The sequence below is a fragment of the Chiloscyllium plagiosum genome, unplaced genomic scaffold (assembly GCF_037043375.1).
Source record: "Chiloscyllium plagiosum isolate Xiang-an unplaced genomic scaffold, Cpla_swu_hap1 HiC_scaffold_27, whole genome shotgun sequence".
NCBI classification, from domain to species: Eukaryota; Metazoa; Chordata; class Chondrichthyes; order Orectolobiformes; family Hemiscylliidae; genus Chiloscyllium; species Chiloscyllium plagiosum.
Window position 1 is genome coordinate 50,434,324 of NW_028270165.1, and position 19,894 is coordinate 50,454,217.

Consider the following 19,894-nt stretch of genomic DNA (forward strand, 5'->3'; position numbering starts at 1 on the left):
CCCCACCCTAGGGAAAGGACACCTGCCTTTCACCTCATCTGTACCCTTCATGATATTGTAATCCTCTATAAGGTCACCACTCAATCTCCTCTGCTCCAGTGAAAGAAAACCCAATCTATCCACCTGACTGTAGGTATATTCATATTCAGTTATGATGTGTTCAATGTTGGTGCAGGCTCAAATGGCCAACACCTGCTCCCAATTCTCTCACTCTGTTTCCAGGACAGCATTAGTAGATTGTGAAAGGGGAGGGATAGATATCTTGTTTTTATTTTTAAAATGCACTTGATTCCCACAAATAAAATCAACAGGTACAAGTACAGCACATGCAGTATTCCTCATTGCAGCTTCAAGGTTTTGAGTCCTCTTCTTCCGCGTTGGCTCCAGCACATTCGGCTTCCTTTCCCCACCCCCCTCCCCATCCCCGCCCTGAACCGTTGATGCTTCCATTGTTTATAAAATCAAGAGCGGGATGGATAGGGTAAATAGACAAGGGCTTTTCTCTGGGAGTGTAGAACGATAGAGTAATAGGTTAAGGGTGAGGTGGCCCGGGGAGGGGGCGAGGAATTTAAAAGGAACCTAAGGGGCAATTCATGCAGAAGATTGCACGTGTAAGGAAAGAGCTGCTAGAGGAAGTAGTAGATGCTGGTATAATTATGACACATTTAAAAGGCATCTGGATCGGTTTATGAATAGGAAGGGTTTAGAGGGATATGGGCCAAATGCTGGCAAATGAGACCAGATTCAGCGAGGATATCTGGACAGCATAGACCAGTGGACCAAAGGACCTGTTTCTGTGCTGTATATCTAGATGACTCTGGTTTGCCACGCCAGTCTGTTCAATTTCTCTCTGGTGTCATAGCCTTGATGTTTCATTCTAAAACTCCTGTGGGGGCACGTTAACCATTTTGTGTCTGATTGATTGCCAAGAAGTTGCATTGCAGGTTCATCCTGAATTTACACACAACACACAAGGGCGGCACGGTGGCACAGTGGTTAGCACTGCTGCCTCACACTGCCAGAGACTTCGGTTCAATTCCCGCCTCAGGCGACTGACTGTGTGGAGTTTGCACGTTCTCCCCGTGTCTGCGTGCGTTTCCTCCGGGTGCTCCGATTTCCTCCCACAATCCAAAAATATGCAGTTTAGGTGAATTGGCCATGCTAAATTTCACGCAGTGTTAGGTTAGGGGTATGGGTGGGTTGCGCTTCGGCGGGGTCGTGTGGACTTGTTGGCCCGAAGGGCCTGTTTCCACAATGTAACGCACTCTAATTTTTACAACCAAAAATCAGACCTGCTCACTCTCAACAGGATCCCAATGTCGTGGAAGATATTAATTTTCAGGTGGAGGGATCCAAAATTCAAAAAGATGTCAGTTGTGACTGTTCTGCTCTTCTGTCCCTGTCAGGTCCTGAATCAGCACTTTCAGGAGAATTAGAATGGAGTGAGAATAGACGGAGAGAGAGAGAAGGATGGTGCTTTCAGTATTGTGGAATAACAAAAGAAAAGAATGTTCTGCAGAAAGTAGAATTGCTTGTTCTGAATTTCTACCCTGGACTGACAGTGATGACTTTTGTAATCTCTTTTCAGAGTATTTGATATGAAGATGAAGTTTCAAAATCAACAGATGAAAGGCATATGCCTGAACCATTGACTCTCCTGCTCCTCAGATGCTGCCTGACCTGCAGTTTTCGACTCTGATTCTCCAGCATTTGTGAGTCACTCAATCCATCAGGACTGCAACAATTTTCAACTGTGATCCAATTGGTTCCTGTTTCAGTACGTTTTCAGCATCAGTGGGACTGGAAGAGAGCCCCTACTGTTGCAGCAACGCACTGAGTGTCGAGCCTGAAACAGTTATCTGGCCTGAAAAGAGGAATTCAAGGCAGGGAGGGAACATACACGCGTTTGTGTGCAACTGTAGCTTCGGCCATGGAGAAACCATGGAAGTGTGGCGACTGCGGGAAAGGCTTCCGTGTCCCGTCTGCCCTGGAGACACATCGGCGCAGTCACACCAGGGAGAAGCCATTCTTGTGTCCTGAGTGTGGGAAGGCCTTCAGTGATTCCTCCGCCCTGCTGAGGCACTGGCGGGTGCACACAGGGGAGAGGCCCTTCAGCTGCCCTCTGTGCAGGAAGAGCTTCAGCGATTCCTCCGCCCGGCTGAGGCACTTGCGGGTTCACACAGGGGAGAGGCCCTTCAGCTGCCTCAAGTGTGGGAAGGCATTCAACGATTCCTCCGCCCTGATGAGGCACCAGTGGGTGCACACAGGGGAGAGGCCCTTCCGCTGCCCCGATTGTGGGAAGGTGTTCACTCGCTTCTCCCACCTCGTGATTCACCGGCGGGTCCACACCGGTGAGAAGCCCTTCCCCTGCCCCAAATGTGGGAAGGCCTTCAGCGATTCCTCTGACCTGCTGACCCACCAGCGGGTCCACACCGGCGAGAGGCCATTCACCTGCTCTGTCTGCGGGAAGTGCTTTACACGCTCTTCCGACCTGCTGAAGCACCAGTGGGTCCACACTGGGAAAAGGCCCTTCAGCTGCTCTGTGTGCGGGAAGGGCTTTACCCAACCCTCTCACCTGCTGACACACCGGTGTGTCCACACTGGGGAGAGGCCATTCACCTGCCTCGAGTTCGAGAAGGGCTTTGCTGTCTCCTCCACTCTACTGACGTACCAGCGGGTCCACACTGGGGAGAGGCCGTTTGCCTGCCCCGAGTGTGGGCAGAGGTTCACAATGTCCTGCAGCTTGAACAAGCACCAGCGGAGGCACCAATTCTCCTAACAATCAGATTCTGCCGGTAACGCTGCTGAGGGTCACCCCCAGGACAGAACCTCCTGCCCTTTCTGACAGTGGGGGTAGTGGGAGAGTTGGTAGGCTTTTTTGTTTTCTACTGGGGGAGTGGGGGTGGTGGCTCAGTGGTTAGCACTGCTGCCTCATAGCGCCAGGGACCCAGATTTAATTCCATCCTCAGGGTGACTGTCAGTGTGGCGTTTGCATGTAATTCCCCGCTGTGTCTGCGTGGGTTTCCTCTGCATGTTGCAGTGTCTTCCCAAAGTCCAAACGTGCGCATGTTTGGGCGAATTGGCCAAGCTAAATAGTCCCATAGTGTTGATGAATGTGTAGGTGTGATGCCTTAGTTAGGGGTAGTGCAGAGTGATAGGGTAGGAAAATGTATCTGGGTGAGTTACTCTTCAAAGGGTCGCTCTGAACTTGTTGGGCAGAAGGACCTGTTTCCTCACTGTAGTGATTCTATGATTCTGTGAACGTTGCTTCCAGTGGGCGCTGCTGCTCATTGAGCCCAGGACCCGCACAAACCTACGACCACAAGACTATTGGAGCATAAGTTAGGATATTTTGACCCATCGAATCTGCTCCACCATCTGTTAGAGACAAAATAAAAAACTGCAGATGCTGGAATCTAAAATAGACAAACAGGAGGCTGGGCACAACAAGGCAGGCAGACCAGGAGGTGGAGAAGTCAGCATTTCAGGTATTACCCCTCAGGACTGAAGAAGGGTTCTACCCGAAACGTTGACAACTCCATCAGAAATGATTTATCAGGATGTTGTTAGGACTAGAGGGAATGGGTTTAGAGTGAAAGGGGAAAGATTTAAAAGGGACCGAAAGGGAAAACTTTTCATGCAGTGTGGTGCGTGTATGGAACAAGCTGCCAGAGGAAGTGGAGGAAGCTGGTAGAATTTAAAAGACATTTGGTTGGGGACATGAATAGAAAGGGTTAGAGGGATTTGGGCCAAGTGCTGGCAAATGGGACTAGATTAATTTAGAATATCTGGTCAGCGTGGACGAGTCGGACTGTAGGATCTGTTTCCAAGCTGTACCTCTCTATGACTAGTGGTCCTGATGTAAGTTTAGAATTGAGTAACTTTGAATAATTCAATCTTGTTGAATTCGCCTCCTAAAAGGTTTCAAATGAACCCCTCCAAGCGATATGATTTAACTACGCCGAGTTGGATAAAGTATCCCATCAAGTTCAACATGAATGCGCAGTTGAAGAAGTTGAAGTCAGAAGTCACACAACACCAGGTTACAGTCCAACAGGTTTATTTGAAATCCCAAGCTTTGGGAGCATTGCTCCTTCATCAGTGCTGCTCCTTCATCACTTCACCTGATGAAGGAACAATGCTTCGAAAGCTCATGAGTTCAAATCAATCTATTGGAATTGTCACCTGGTGTTGTGTGACTTCTGACCTGTCCACCCCCAGCACCTCCACATCAGAGTTGACGAATGAGATCAGATTTTATTCAGCATGATTTAGTGAGATATTCATCTGGCTGCCCTTATGCCTGAAACATCGATTCTCCTGCTACTCGGGTGCTGTCAGGCCTGCTGTGCTTTTCCAGCACCACACTCTCAACTCTGATCTCCAGCATTTGCAGTCCTCACTTTTTCCTGGTTCATGTGAAAACTCAACATTGTCAGAGTTACGAAGAGACGCCAGTCACAGACTACTATAGCACAGAGACAGGCCCTTCAGCTCAAACTGGTCCATGCTGACCAAAATGTTTGTCAACACTAACCTCACTTCCCTGCACTTGGCCCATATCCTTCTCAAGCTTTCCTACCCATGTATTTTTTGAAACGTCTTTTCAATATTGTTCATGTACCTGTTTCAACCACTTCCACTGGCAGCTGTTTCCCCAGGTGAACTACACTCTGTAAATATTTTGCCCCACATTTTTTCTTCCATCTTTCTCCTCTCGCCATAAAAACGCGTCCTTGGACTTGAAATCCTCCCCCTAGGGAAGAGACAGCTACCATTAACCCAAATCTACCCCTCATGGTTTGAAAATATTGCCTCTCAACTTCCTCTGCTCCAGTGGAAAAGCATCCCAGCCTATCCAGCCTAAATTCTAATTTGATAATAATGACAGTGATGATTTTGGCTGTGTGTGTGTCAAGGATCTCTCATTTCTAAGCCAATGCTGTGCCTCTTAAGTTCACCTGATCTTAAAACGAATGGCACCCCATTCATTTAAAATGTCCATGTTTTCTGTGTAAAGTCGGTCCTGGTCAGGAAATAGGCATTGGTGTCTTATATTCCCGTAGACTTCTTGTGACCGGGTTCATATGCTCTGTTTTGAGATGTATGAGTAAATCTTCAGAACAAAAGATTAATGCAGCCCTTTATTCATGTCTCATTATTAAAAACACTTTCTCCATTTACAGATGTGATTGAGAAGCTTCTCCCAATGAATCTTTGACTGATAACCGCATTTGTCAGGCTTTTGAAAGTCACTGCAGCTCTGTCACAGCACAGGGGAGGGCTCTTTCAGACACAACGCGTCATGCAGAAAATTCTCCCACATTAGTCGAGCAAAGTAGACGTCTTTTTAAGACATTGTGAAAATTGAAAGGGTTCAGAAAAGGTTTGGAAGGATGTTGCCCGGGTTGCAAGGTTAGAGCAACAGGGAGAGGCTGAATACGCTGGTACTATTTTCCCTGAAGCTTTAGAGTCAGCCAGAAACATCTGTTGAATCAGGAAACATCTCTTCCTGCAGCAGCTTCAGACAGACTGCTTGCTAAAACCAAAAGCAGGGGAAAAGAATGGGACAACTGCCCTTTCATTGTAGAAGTGTTTTAGAAAAAAAAGTGTCAAACCCTTTTCCCGGATTGTTGCCTTAGCCAGTATCTGTTAACCATTAGCGAAAACCTTAAACCTGGATGAATGGGAAGCCATTTACAACCCCTCCTGAAAATAAACCAACATTGTCATCTTCTTAAAGGAGCAGCATGATCACAACAAAAAGCACCTGAACTGAAACATTTGTATCAAAGGGCTGTACAGTTAGCAGGACAAGAAAACACATTTGCAATTTCACCAATCAATTTAAATCAGCCCCATTGGCTACCAAAAACTTATTAAATTTAAATCCTAAAGTTTTGACAACAGGACCAATCCTATCATAAAGAATTGGTGCTCTCAGTCATCTGTGTATGAGAGAAAGCATCATTTAGAAAAATAGAGAAGGGCATTCCTGACAGAGGAATCGGAGGAGGCATCCCCGACAGAAGATGGCACAGAATATTCCGGAAGACACATAACCTGGTTGTAATCTGAGAGATTAAATTCTATTATGTGTTATCTGAGTGGGACATGCATTGATTGGAACAGCATACCAGAAGAATCTTGATTTATTCCAGAATACTCAGTAGTTAGGACGGATTTATTCAGTTTGTTAGTAGTTTTGTTCATTTGTTCACCGTGAGAGTTGGTTAAATAAATTGCTGATTGTCGGTTGTAAAGTGTCAAGGATTTACTTTTAACACTACAGCAGGTTACACCAGTTATCACACTGACTTTGCAGATTAAAGGGCAACGTGCCACTCTTTGGACGTTTCGGTTTGAGATCTTGGAGAGTGGTGGGGCGGGGTTCAGCCTTCGCTTTATAACAGTGTTGATGACATTCTCTTGAATGCAATGGAGTCAATACTAATCCCAGCCTCTTGGTGTGGTTGTGGGTGAATCACCTTAATTTGGCTCCTGACTCAGAAACCGCACAGACAATCAAATGCTGAAACAATGATTTGCACTCTATTGCACGTAGCAACCACAAATAAAACCTCTCAAGTTCATTCAGCTTCACCACCCGCCCCCCCCCCCCCCCCCCAAATATGGCGATCACCCAGTTGATGGCTGAATTTAACTGGGTTTCCACCGACAGTGCCCATCTCTGGAAGTGTCCAGGGGGTTGATGCAGTATTATTCTTTTGAGTACTGCTGCTGCTTTATCATTCTGGAGTTGAATTTTGGTGGCGTTTCCTCAATTTCAAATCTGTGGTGTGACTTTTTTTTAAGACTCGAACATCACCTCACATTGCTGGAGACCTCAGGTCTGTAGTTTACCTTCTTATCCTTGAGGGTTAGCTGTCTGTTTGAAACAGCCTGCCCTGCAATTAACCCCTCTATGTCAGGGCTTTCCTTCCACAGGCAGAATTAATTGTCCTTTTGTCACACCATTGTAAAATAACATTATCTTACCTGTCCCAAGAAACAACTTATTGTGTTGCCTCCTTCTTCCCAGGGATGGTTGACAAGCCATTTATCGTATTGAATCTGCTTTGCTATTCAATCATGGCTGATATGTTTCTTAACCCCATTCTCCTGTAACGTTTGAGCCCCTTGATACTCAAGAATGAGTGAATGGTGGAGCAGACTCAATGTGCTGAATGGCCTAATTTCACTTCCTGTGGTGTCACAGTTTCTCGTCAGCCCTTTCATTTCTTGCTCCAGAAAGCGTTATTGTTGACTCGTGAAGTTTGGGAAGTTCTGGAGTTTACAAGTGCACACCACGCTCCTCTATGCCTCCTCCTCAGCCTTAAAGTAAAGGGAAGATGTTTTAGAACAGAAATAAGGAAAACTTCAGACAGAGAGTGGTAATCGATGGAATTCACTGCCCCGGAAGGCTGTGGAGGTAAGATCATTGAATATATTTTCTTGAGTATCAAGAGGATCAAAGGTTATAGGGAGAACGGGGTTGAGAAACTTATCAGCCATGACTGAATGGTGGAGCAGACTCGATGGGCTGAATGGCATAATTTCTGCTCCTATAGTCTAATGATATGCTGATGTGTGGAGGGGTGAGGATGGGGGAAAAGAGATAAAGAGGGGAATACAATTAAGGTGAAGCTGGATACAGATACATAGGAAATACACAAATTGTACGATAAATTTCAGACCACATAGAAGCACTGGCAGGGCTTACTGAAGATCTACAATATGCTGCAGTTCAATATTACAAGCCCATAAACAGCTGCAAATCAGACAAGGTCTTTTCAGAAGTTGGACCATGAACGCCTGAAGCTGCTGCTGCTCTCTCTCTCTCTCTCTCTCTCTCTCACGCAATGAAGATTGATCTTCACCCAGACTAGAACTTCTTTCCTCTGTCCAAATATTTGTGAACGCAGACCTTGTTTTGAAGGATGGCATGTTGTCTGATCATTACAATTAAAGGAGTGTCTTCCCCCTGATATGCAAAGGGACAGTCAGTCAGGGGAGGGCAGGGTCACGTCTTGTGTTGTTGTGTGGAATCTGTGACAGCTGCAACAATTCATCCCAACTCCTGTACTCAGTGCTCTGACTGATGAAAGCAAGCATGCCGAAAGTCTTCTTCACCGACCTGTCTACCCATGACTCCACTTTGTAGGAGCTATGAACCTGCAACCCTACATCTCTTGGTTTGAATTACTGCATATGAAACAGATTTGGTGCTTATCTCAAATCTAATTCGGTATTTTATACTGAATGCCATGACTGATGAAGGCCAGTGTGCCAAAAAATTTCTACCTGTGACTCCATTTTCAGAGAACTGTGAACCTGTACTCCAAGATCCCTCTGTTCCACTACACTCCTTCAGGTCCTACCATTCACCATGAAATTCCTACCTTGATTTGACTATACAAAATGTAAGACCTCACACTTATCTATATTAAACTCCATTTGCCATTAACTTTAAACCTATGCCCTCTAATTTTGGACTTCCCCACCCCAAGAGAGAAGACCTTGCCTATTTACCTTACCCATGTCCCTCATGATTTTATAAATGTCTTTAATGTCACCCCTCAGCCTCCAAAGCTCCAGGGAACATAGTTCCAATCTATTCAACCTCTTCCTGTAGCTCAAACCCTCCAACCCTGGCAGCATCCTTGGAAATATTTTCTGAACCCTTTCAAGTTTCACAACACCCTTCCTGTAGCAGAAAGCACAGAAATTGCATGCAGCATTGCAACAATGATGGAACCAATGTCCTCTCTGAAGAGGATTTTAAAACAATATTTATAACTACAAGCAAATCAGGTTAGTTGGGCATGACTTTCCCAAAGCAGTTTGTTTTGGTTGTCCTTCATTAACCTATGTTTTAAAATATATAAGAAAATATTTTGAGGGATGGGATTGTTGCTAGCACGTCCAACATTTGCTCCCCATCCCTCATGGCCTTTGGACTGAGCGATTGGCTTCCTGCGAAATGGCAGTTGAGAGTCAACCACATTGTAGTAGGTCTGGAGTCACATGATGTGAGCGTGTGCACGCGTGTGTAGAGTTGTGAGTGGTAGATTTCCCTCCCTAAAAGAACACTTTCACAACACTCTGTCATGACTGGACAAAAACAACAGTTCTGGCAGCATCTATGAGGAGACGACAGTGTTACTGTTTTGAGTCCGGTGGCCTTTCAAAATTAGGCTGGATTCAAAACATTAACTGTTTTCTTTCCACAGATGCTGCCAGACCTGCTGCATTTGCCCAGCAATTGTGCCTTTTGTTGCTGATCTCCAACAGCTGCAATTCATTGTCTAAGCCAATAATGGTTTCCTGGTTGCCAGTGCAGAGATAAACTCTCATTTCCAGATCTTTTTATTCGTTGAAAATAAAGTCCACTAGCATCCATGATGGGATTTTAATTTTTGTTCTCAGAAGACCGAGATCTTTGGGCTACTTAACCAGTATCACTAGATCGCAATCTTCCCTTCACTGACAGTGACATTGACAATCTTGTCCTGAATATTTTTCTTTATTCATTCATGGAACGTGACACTTCGTCTCCCAAAAAATATCCAAGTGCCAATTCAGAGGGCAGTTAAGAGTCAACCACATGACTTTGGATCAAGAGTGACACATTCACCAAACTGGGAAAGGACTGAAGATTTCCTTCCTTAAAAAAAGGTTATTAATGAACAAGATAGGTACTTATGATAATTGATAAGATCACTAAAGCAGCGATAAGTTTATATTCCAGATACATAAATTGATTTCAAATTGCATCGGGGCCAATGCAGCATCAATTTGAAACTCCAGATGTTAAATCCAGTAACAATGCCCAAATGCCACCAACTCCCTACAATCTTTAGGCTTCCAACACTGACTGGTCTGTAATTGACAGTTGCATCCTTTTCCTCCTTACTATTTACTCAAAGTTTGTGCGAAGATTTGTAGCTCGGGTGCTCGTTGTTGTGTGACCCCTAGGACTCATAACGGCACACAAACCAACAGCCACGCTCAGACAACAACTCACCAGAACGAAGGACCCGATACCCAACATGAGCAAGACGGATGTAGTGTACAAAATACCATGCAAGGACTGCACTAAACACTATATAGGACAAACAGGAAGACAGCTAACAATCCGCATACATGAACATCAACTAGCCACGAAACGACACGGCCAGCTATCCTTAGTAGCCACACACGCAGACAACAAGCAACATGAATTCGACTGGGACAACACTAGATGAAGAAGAGCAGAGCAGTAGTAATTGGGGACTCGATAGTTCGTGGCACAGATAGGCGGTTTTGTGGGAACGAGAGAGACTCACGTTTGGTATGTTGCCTCCCAGGTGCAAGGGTACGTGATGTCTCTGATCGTGTTTTCCGGGTCCTGGAGGGGGAGGGGGAGCAACCCGCAGTCCTGGTCCACATTGGCACCAACGACATAGGTAGGAGGAGTGCTGAGGATGTTAGACAGGCTTTCAGGGAGCTAGGTTGGAAGCTTGGAGTTAGAACAAACAGAGTTGTTGTCTCTGGTTTGTTACCCGTGCCACGTGATAGAGATTCGAGGAATAGGGAGAGAGAACAATTAAATGCGTGGCTTCAGGGATGGTGCAGGAGGGAGGGGTTCCAGTTTTTGGATAACTGGGGTTCTTTCTGGGGACGGTGGGACCTCTATAAACAGGATGGTCTACACCTGAACCTGAGGGGAACCAGTATCCTTGGGGGGAGGTTTGCTAGTGCTCTTGGGGGGGGTTTAAACTAACTCGGCAGGGGCATGGGAACCCAGATTGTAGCTTCAGGGTGCAGGGCCTGGAGTGTAGGGAGGTGAGGAACATGGCATCAATTTCCAAGGAGGGTGCCTGTAAACAGGGAAGTGGCTTGAAGTGTGTATACTTCAATGCAAGAAGTATACGAAATAAGGTAGGTGAACTTGCAGCGTTGGTTGGTACCTGGGACTTCGATGTTGTGGCTATTACGGAGACATGGCTAGAACAGGGACAGGATTGGCTGTTGCAGGTTCCGGGATTTAAATGTTTTAGTAGGTTTAGAGGTGGGGGTAAAAGAGGGGGAGGTGTGGCATTGCTTGTCAAAGATAGTATTACAGCGGTGGAAAGGACGATGGATGAGGACTTGCCATCTGAGGTAGTTTGGGCTGAGGTTAGGAATAGGAAAGGTGAGGTCACCCTGTTAGGAGTCTTTTACAGGCCTCCTAATAGTCCTAGAATCATTGAAGAAAGGATTGGGAAGGTGATTCAGGAGATGAGTGACAGTAATAGGGTGGTTGTTATGGGGGACTTTAACTTTCCTGATATTGATTGGGAAAGCTATAGCTCAAGTTCGTTAGATGGGTCAGTGTTTGTTCAATGTGTGCAGGAGAGTTTCCTGACACAATATGTAGACAGGCCAACAAGAGGTGAGGCCATACTGGATTTGGTTCTGGGTAACGAACCAGGCCAGGTGTTAGAATTAGAGGTAGGTGAGCACTTTGGGGATAGTGACCATAATTCGGTGATTTTTACACTCGTGATGGAGAGGGATAAGTGTGTACTACAGGGCAAGAATTATAGCTGGGGTAAGGGAAATTATGATGCGGTGAGGCATGACTTAGGATGTGTGGCTTGGAAAAGTAGACTCCAAGGCAAGAGTGTAAATGATATGTGGAACTTGTTCAAGGGGCAACTATTGAGTGCCCTTGATAATTATGTACCTGTCAGGCAGGTAGGAAAGGGTCGTGCGAGGGAGCCGTGGTTTAATAAGGAATTGGAATCCCTTGTTAAATGGAAGAGGGCGGCCTATCTCAAGATGAGACGTGAAGGTTCAATTGGGGCGATTGAGAGTTATAGGGTAGCCAGGAAGGACCTGAAGAGAGAGCTAAAAGCAGCAAGGAGGGGACACGAAAGGTCCTTAGTAGATAGGATTAGGGAAAACCCTAAGGCTTTCTATAGGTATGTTAGGAATAAAAGAATGACTAGGGTAGGAATAGGTCCAGTCAAGGATAGTAGGGGGAAGTTGCGTGTGGAGGCGGAAGAGATTGGGGAGACACTGAATGAATACTTTTCTTCAGTATTCACTCAGGAACAGGGCATTGTTGTCGATGAGAATACTGAGGCACAAATAAGTAGAATGGATGGCTTTGAGGTATGTAGAGAAGAGGTGTTGGAAATCCTGGAAAAGGTGAAAATAGATAAGTCCCCTGGGCCTGATGGCATTTATCCTAGGATTCTCTGGGAAGCAAGGGAGGAGATTGCAGAGCCATTGGCCTTGATTTTTATGTCCTCTTTGTCTACAGGAGTAGTCCCAGAAGACTGGAGGATAGCAAATGTGGTTCCCTTGTTCAAAAAGGGGAGTAGGGATAGCCCTAGTAACTATAGGCCGGTGAGTCTCACTTCTGTTGTGGGCAAAGTCTTAGAGAGAATTGTAAGGGATAGGATTTATGCACATCTAGATAGGAATAATGTGATCAAGGATAGTCAGCATGGTTTTGTGAAGGGCAAGTCGTGCCTCACAAACCTTATTGAATTCTTTGAAAAGGTGACGAAGGAGGTTGATGAGGGGAAAGCGGTAGATGTGGTATATATGGATTTTAGTAAGGCGTTTGATAAGGTTCCCCATGGTAGGCTACTGCAGAAAATACGGAGATATGGCATTGAGGGTGAGTTGGAGGTTTGGATTAGGAATTGGCTGGATGGAAGAAGACAGAGGGTAGTAGTTGATGGCAAAGTTTCTTCATGGAGTGCCGTCACTAGCGGTGTTCCGCAAGGATCTGTTTTGGGACCATTGCTGTTTGTCATTTTTATAAATGACCTGGAAGAGGGGTTAGAAGGTTGGGTGAGCAAGTTTGCGGATGACACAAAAGTCGGAGGAGTTGTTGACAGTGAGGAAGCATGTGGCAGGTTACAGCAGGATATAGAGAAGCTGCAGAGCTGGGCAGAAAGGTGGCAGATGGAATTCAATGTAGCTAAGTGCGAGGTGATTCACTTTGGGAAGAATAACAAAAAGATGGGGTACTGGGCTAATGGTCGGATACTTGGTAGTGTGGATGAGCAGAGGGATCTTGGTGTCCATGTACACAGATCTCTGAAAGTTGCCACCCAGGTAAATAGTGCGGTGAGGAAGGCATATGGCGTACTGGCTTTTATTGGTAGAGGAATTGAGTTCCGGAGTCCTGAGGTCATGATGCAGTTGTATAAGACTCTGGTACGGCCGCATCTGGAATATTGTGTGCAGTTTTGGTCGCCATACTATAGGAAGGATGTGGAGGCATTGGAACGGGTGCAGAGGAGGTTTACCAGGATGTTGCCTGGTATGGAAGGAAAATCGTATGAGGAAAGACTGAGGCACTTGGGGCTGTTTTCACTAGAGAAAAGAAGGTTTAGGGGTGACTTGATTGAGGTGTACAAGATGATTAGGGGGTTAGATAGGGTCGACAGTATGAACCTTTTCCCGCGTATTGAGTCGGGTATTACAAGGGGGCATAGCTTTAAATTAAGGGGGGGTAGATATAGGACTGATGTTAGGGGTAGGTTCTTCACTCAGCGAGTCGTTAGTTCATGGAATGCCCTGCCAGTAACAGTGGTGGACTCTCCCTCTTTATGGGCATTTAAGAGGGCATTGGATAGGTATATGGAGGATAGTGGGTTAGTGTAGTTTAGGTGGGCTTGGATCGGTGCAACATCGAGGGCCCAAGGGCCTGTACTGCGCTGTATTCTTCTATGTTCTATGTTCTATGTTCTACTACTATCATCGGGCAAGACAGACAGAGAACAGCCAGGGAATTCCGAGAGGCATGGCATTCATCCACAAACTCCATCAACAAACACATCGACCTGGACCCAATATACCAACCACTACAGCGGACAGCTGAAACTGACAACCGGAAGCGGCAGGGTCAGACCACTATAAACACCGGAGGAAACATCAAAGAAGCGCTTCGCAGGAGGCTCCCAAGCACTGATGATGTCGCCTAGCCAGGGGACGAAATGTTTGCAACAAAAACTTCCAGCTCGGTGAACAGAATTACTATTTACTATTCAATTCAGCCCATTGAGTTGACTCTGCCATTTGTTCAGATCACGATTATTCTGGGAAACATTTACTCCATTTTGCTGCCATTTCCCCATAATCCTCAATTCGCTTACTGATTTAAAAAAAATCTATCTCAGCCTTGAATGCACGTAACAACCCAGGCTCAACAGCCCTCTGTAGTATCAAGTTCCACAGATTTACTTCCCTCAGGAGAAATTCCTATCTGTCCTAAACATGCAATCTCTTATTTGGAGGTTACTTCCTCTGGTTCCAGTCTCACCCACTTTTCCACGTCGAGCCTGTCAAGTCTCCTCAGAATCTTGTACGTGACAATAAGGTTACCTCTAATTCTTCTAACTTCTAATAAGCACAGGCCCAAACTATTCAGTTCTCCTCATAAGACGTTCTTTCCATCCCTGGTATCATCATGGTCAACATTCTCTGGACTGCCTCCAATGCCAATATATCTTTCCTCAGGTAAAGGGCCCTAAACTGTTCACAGTATTCAGTTGTGGCCTGACTAATGCCTTACATAGGTTCACTATAACCTCCCTACATTTCTACTCTATTGAAAAGGCCAACCTCCCATTTGCCTCCCTATTACTCACTGAAATTGGATGAAGAGATTCGTGGACGTGATTCCAAATCCCTCTATTCTAAAGTTTTCTCCATTAATATTCATTTCTTCACCTCCTGACAAACTGTATTACCTCATTTTCCCATCTGCCAAGCTTTCGCTCATTTGCTTAACCTGTCTATATCCCTCTCCAGATATCTAATGTCATCCTCACCACCTGCTTTCACATCAACTGTCTCTTCTACAAATTTAGCAATAGTACATTCACTTTACTTATCCAAGTAATTCGTATATATATTGTAAATAATGTTGGCCCCAGCGCTGATCCCTGTGGTACACCACGAGTTACAAGTTGTCATCCTGAACATGCCCCTTACCACAACTGTGGCAGTTAGCCAATCCTCTATCCATGCTAACATACAGCCTCCCAACACTGTGGGCTCTTTGCTTACTATTTCATGAGATGTGAATGTCATTGGCTGTGCCAACAACTCTTCCCAAACACACCTTGAAAAGGTGGTGCTCAACTGCCTCTTAAATTGCTTCACAAATATGATGTGGACTGCAACAATGTTCAGGAGTGAGTTCCAGCATTTTGGTCAATAACAAAGAAACAATGCGATATATCTTGCAGTCGGAAGCCTGTGTTCACACTTGTCTGTTCTTGGTGGTTGAGGTCATGACTTGGAAGGTGCTTTTGAACCACCACCACTCATGCAATCAAGCCAGACTGATACATTGTGTCCCGAGACTCTGCCATTTTGACTTCCCTCATCAATCTACATTCTTTCCAGCGAAGTTTCCGTCTCAAACCGCCACGCAATGCCTTCTGTTACGGCTTAAAAGATAAGAATACACATGATTACCAACCGTATTTTGGGTTGTATAAATCTTTGCCTGCCAGAATTATTTTCCAAAAGACTTTAATTAAACTGGGTGACTGCATGAAATGGTTTGTTGGTCAGACTATAATCATCATCCTCAAAGGAGACAATGCCAGTAATACCATTGAACTCGTCTTTTTGTTTAAAAAGCACAAGTTCTTGATTTGTTTTTACAACTTACTGGCATTCACACCTGCACATTCAATGTCAAACTCAGACAACATAAATGAAATTACACCATTAATTTTGTTTTACATCAATCCAACAGATTAATTAATAATACACAGTGAATACCAAGGCTGATTAATGTGAAATTAAATTTGACTGAAAATGTAAAATCGAGATGAGAGATAACAAATGGGGGAAGGGCAGAAGGCAAGAAATGCAGCATCATAGAAGGTGCTCCTCCAGGGAGTGTATTTTACCAACTACAACTGCGAAATATGAACAAACACTCTGACATGATCCTCCGGTTTTAATGTAAACCATACTCCCATACAGTAGGTACCATTTAAATAAGTTAATAGATACCAGCCTTGAGCATATCCAGCCTCCAGCCGTGCCCCCCGCTTCTTGGAGCTCGGAGAGGGGTTCCCACTCATTCATTCAACAGGAGGCGGCTCAATTTATTGTAATGGGCACGGAGGGTACAGTGGTCGTGTCTCATGTTGAGGAGGAAGCTGTTTCCTCTCATTCAACTCAAGAGGACCTATTTACTAGAGGTTTTTTTTTGTGGTGCAGCTGTAGTCACCCATAGAGCCCTGAGGCTCAGGTTCAAATCCCACTGCTCCAGTGTGTGTAATAACATTACTTCCCAAGTCACGTGCCAATTGGCACAGGGATAAGAAAATTAGGAAAGTAAACACGTCAACCTGTTCAATGCTATCTCCAATCATTTCACTTCCTGTCCCATTCGTACTCCAGGGAGCCCAGCCTCGTTTCACGAAGGTTCTTTTTGAGAAGTTTAATCGGGCATTTTTGCACAAGCCAAGTTAAGAAAGCCGGGATCTCTCGCCAGACTGCGCGGGAGACAACAACAGTAATTCTCGGCGGGGAGGCTGAATTATGAATTCACTAATAGCCTCCCCTAAGCGATGGCACAGCGGATGCTAACGCCTGTCTCTGTGGCGCATTTGTTCAGCGCGTTCGGCCGTCAACCGAAAGGTTGGTGGTTCAAGCCCAACTACGGTGGCAGTGTTTGCTGTTCTTCCTTGGCTTCGAAGTTGCCCGCTTTTAATGGGGTCAGGAAAGTGTTCCCCAAACGGAAATCCTCTCCCCAAAGGGGTTTCTGAATTGAATTAATGTCGAACGGAAGGGACTGCGGATGCTGAGAAGCCGAGACAAAAAGACAAACTCGGCAGGTTTGACAGTACCTGTCGGAGAAAACAGAATTTTGAAATGTTGTCTCTGATTCTCTTTCCACAGATGTTGCCTGACCTGCTGAGTTCCTCCTGCAATTTCTAGTTTTGTTGTTAACGGAAATTTCACCTTTCGGGATGAAACATCTCGACTCGCCAAGTGTAGATATTTAACCCTTTCGAATCACTGTGAAGTGATTGGATTCAAACAAACTCTGCGATGATTCACTCTTTCTCAGCTCCAAAGGCAGGCAGACCTGGGAAGTGAAGTTGTCAGTGTGGTTCTGTATTCGTGGGCCGAGTGGTTCATGCGATGGACTTGAAATCCATTGCGGTTTCCCCACGCAGGTGTGAACCCTGCCGACTACAAAATGAGAAATGTCGTCGAAAAGAAAGGGAGCTTGCTCCCCGGCTTCTTCTTTAAGATTCAAATCAATGGAGGGGGAAAAGTATTTCACTCACATTGGGACTGGTGGGAATCTGCAACCCACTGCCTGTTCGGGTGGAACAAGCAGATACCCGCAGAGATTTGTTTGAGGCTGTGAGGAAAGTGTTTGGAAATGAGATTAGAACAGGGACGGGCATGAAATCGTGATCGAAATGAAGCAGGCACCTGAGGACAAGGGTGTTTCCTTTGCCAGTGAAAGATGCTGCTTCACAAAGTTGGGCCTGTGGAAGGGAATCAGTGACGGTGATTATCTTTGGTTGTTCACCTTGTGAAGGTTCCCATTGCTGCGCATGTCCGTGTTAACGTCAGAACTCTGCAGCATGGCGGCGTGAGATACGCACAGGGCCGGGGCGCAATGGATGACGCATCTGACTCCACCTACCTGTTTGAAATGCAGCTCACAGCTTCTTCACACACCCCAATTAATCTTTCTCATTGTCCTGAAGCCGGCATACGGTTTGAATTCCCGATCTGCGGGAATGGGAATATTTTCACTGTCTCGCGTCAGTCAATGTCCCTGAGAACATCGGAGTCAAGTCACAGCGCTGTCAGAGGAGGGGAAGCTGAAATAGCCCCACACGCTGCTCACGGGCATATTTTACTTTCCCCAACTCACCGCTTCAACCACTGCGGCTCCTGGGAGTGGAAAGGAACAATCACCAAAACCCAGTCTTAGCTTTGTGAATCTTCAGAAAATCAGCAAACGTTCATCCCTTCGGATTTTCGATCCTGGGCTGACAGGTATGTGTATTGTCACTCTTTTGTAGGACATTGCAAGTGGTTGTTTTGCAGAAAAGCACCACAATGCAATCTGATTAATCAGGACCTGGATGTTTTCGGTCTTTGAATGTAAGTGTTGTGCTCCAGAACTTTGTTGTTCACAGTTTATAATACTTATCTTCCCAGTCCCCTGGATCACTTGTAGAAAATGTTTAATTTGCGTCTTGTAATCCTTTCACTGTCTGCTAATGAGGATAGCGTTTCCGTGTTTGACCTAAATTATTTTGACCTTGCATACCTCAAGCCTCAAGCTAATTTCACGAGAAAGCTTTTCCAGTTCAAAAGCCAACTGTTAATGATGGCTCTGTTTCTTGTCACGTATCCAATTTCAGATCGATGTTGTTAAGGTCCCTTTTATTCCTTCAGATCCAGGTTTCGCTCACAGGGCTAGAACAGAACTGTCACCAAATACATTTACCAATCTACGTTCATCCTACCGATTGTATTAGCATCATCAACACTTCTCATCAAAATAACTCGAGGGACTTTCATCACAATTTTCTGTGAACAGTTCTACATTAGCTTTGCTGAATGAACCCCAAATTTCTTGAAGTGGCTCCTTATTTTCGGCCCTCATTATTAATCTCTCTACGCATGGGAATGGATCCTTCCCACCCGCTCTATCACTCATCCATGTGTGTAGTTCAGTTCGATCTCCCATCAGCCTCCTCTGTCCTGATCAAATCCAGGGGAACAGGATACGTTGGGGCTATGGCGCGGACAGGACAAGCCCAGTACTCACCTTTCCTGTTAGAACCATTCCATGAGAAATTTTACATCACAACTTTGGGCGTGCAGTTCTGGCCGAACACGTAAGGTGTTGGCGTAGAGATCCTTTTTGGGCTCCCCCGCCCAGGGTGGTAACCTGCTGACTATGCTTTCTTCGCTGGCGATTTTAAATGACTTCCTGTTGGTTGCATTATTGCTCAAACTTCACTAAACCCGTCTCAATAAAGTCCCGCTTTCTCATGTCTGGGAATTGATTGCCATGCAGGTAACTCTGGTTCTGAACAAACAACGTACCAGCCTCATAACGCCAGCTCTGTTTACCTTTCCACAGATGCTACTCGACCTGTTGGCTTTCTGCAGTATTCTCTGTGTTTATTAGGCACAAGTGCTGCTTTTCATTCAAGAACTTCAATCCCTGTCCTCTGGTAACTGACTCTGGTCAGTGGCAATTGATTCTTCTGATCATTAATCTGCCCATTCCCACCGCTTCTTCTCCCATCATTACCAACAGCCCCAGGAAATCTCCAGTTAACCTTCTTTGCTCCAAAGCGAACATTCCCAACCTTGGGAATGTCTCTCCAAAATGGAAATTCCTCATCTCTGGACATGACGGAAGAGGTACAATTGGGAAGAGATTTTGGCAAAATATTGTCAGTTAGGAAATGGAAAAATGTTCATGAAGCAAAACAGAAATCCCAGTCTCCAGCTTTGTGAACCTTTAGAAAATCTTTGGGAAGCGGATTTGGAGGAGAATGAAAGATGAACTGTCCGATTGAGTAGAGACTGTCCTGACACCGTCCCCTTTTTGTTCAGGCCGCGAAATTGACTCTGATGTTCACGGGACATGAACTGATCTGAGACATTGAAAGAATTGTCGTTCCTGCACATCAGGAATTCAAACCCCTTCTCGCCTCCGAGCCAATGAGAGAACTCGGGAACAGGCAAAACACTGAAAGGCTCGAAGGGCGACGGCCCCGGAGTAAGAAAGCTAGTTCCTCCTGACGTGAATGAGTCTCCAGAGAGTGGGATCAGACTGTCCCCGGTGTCTCCACAATAAATATCCCAGGCGTTATTATGGAAAAGTAAAACT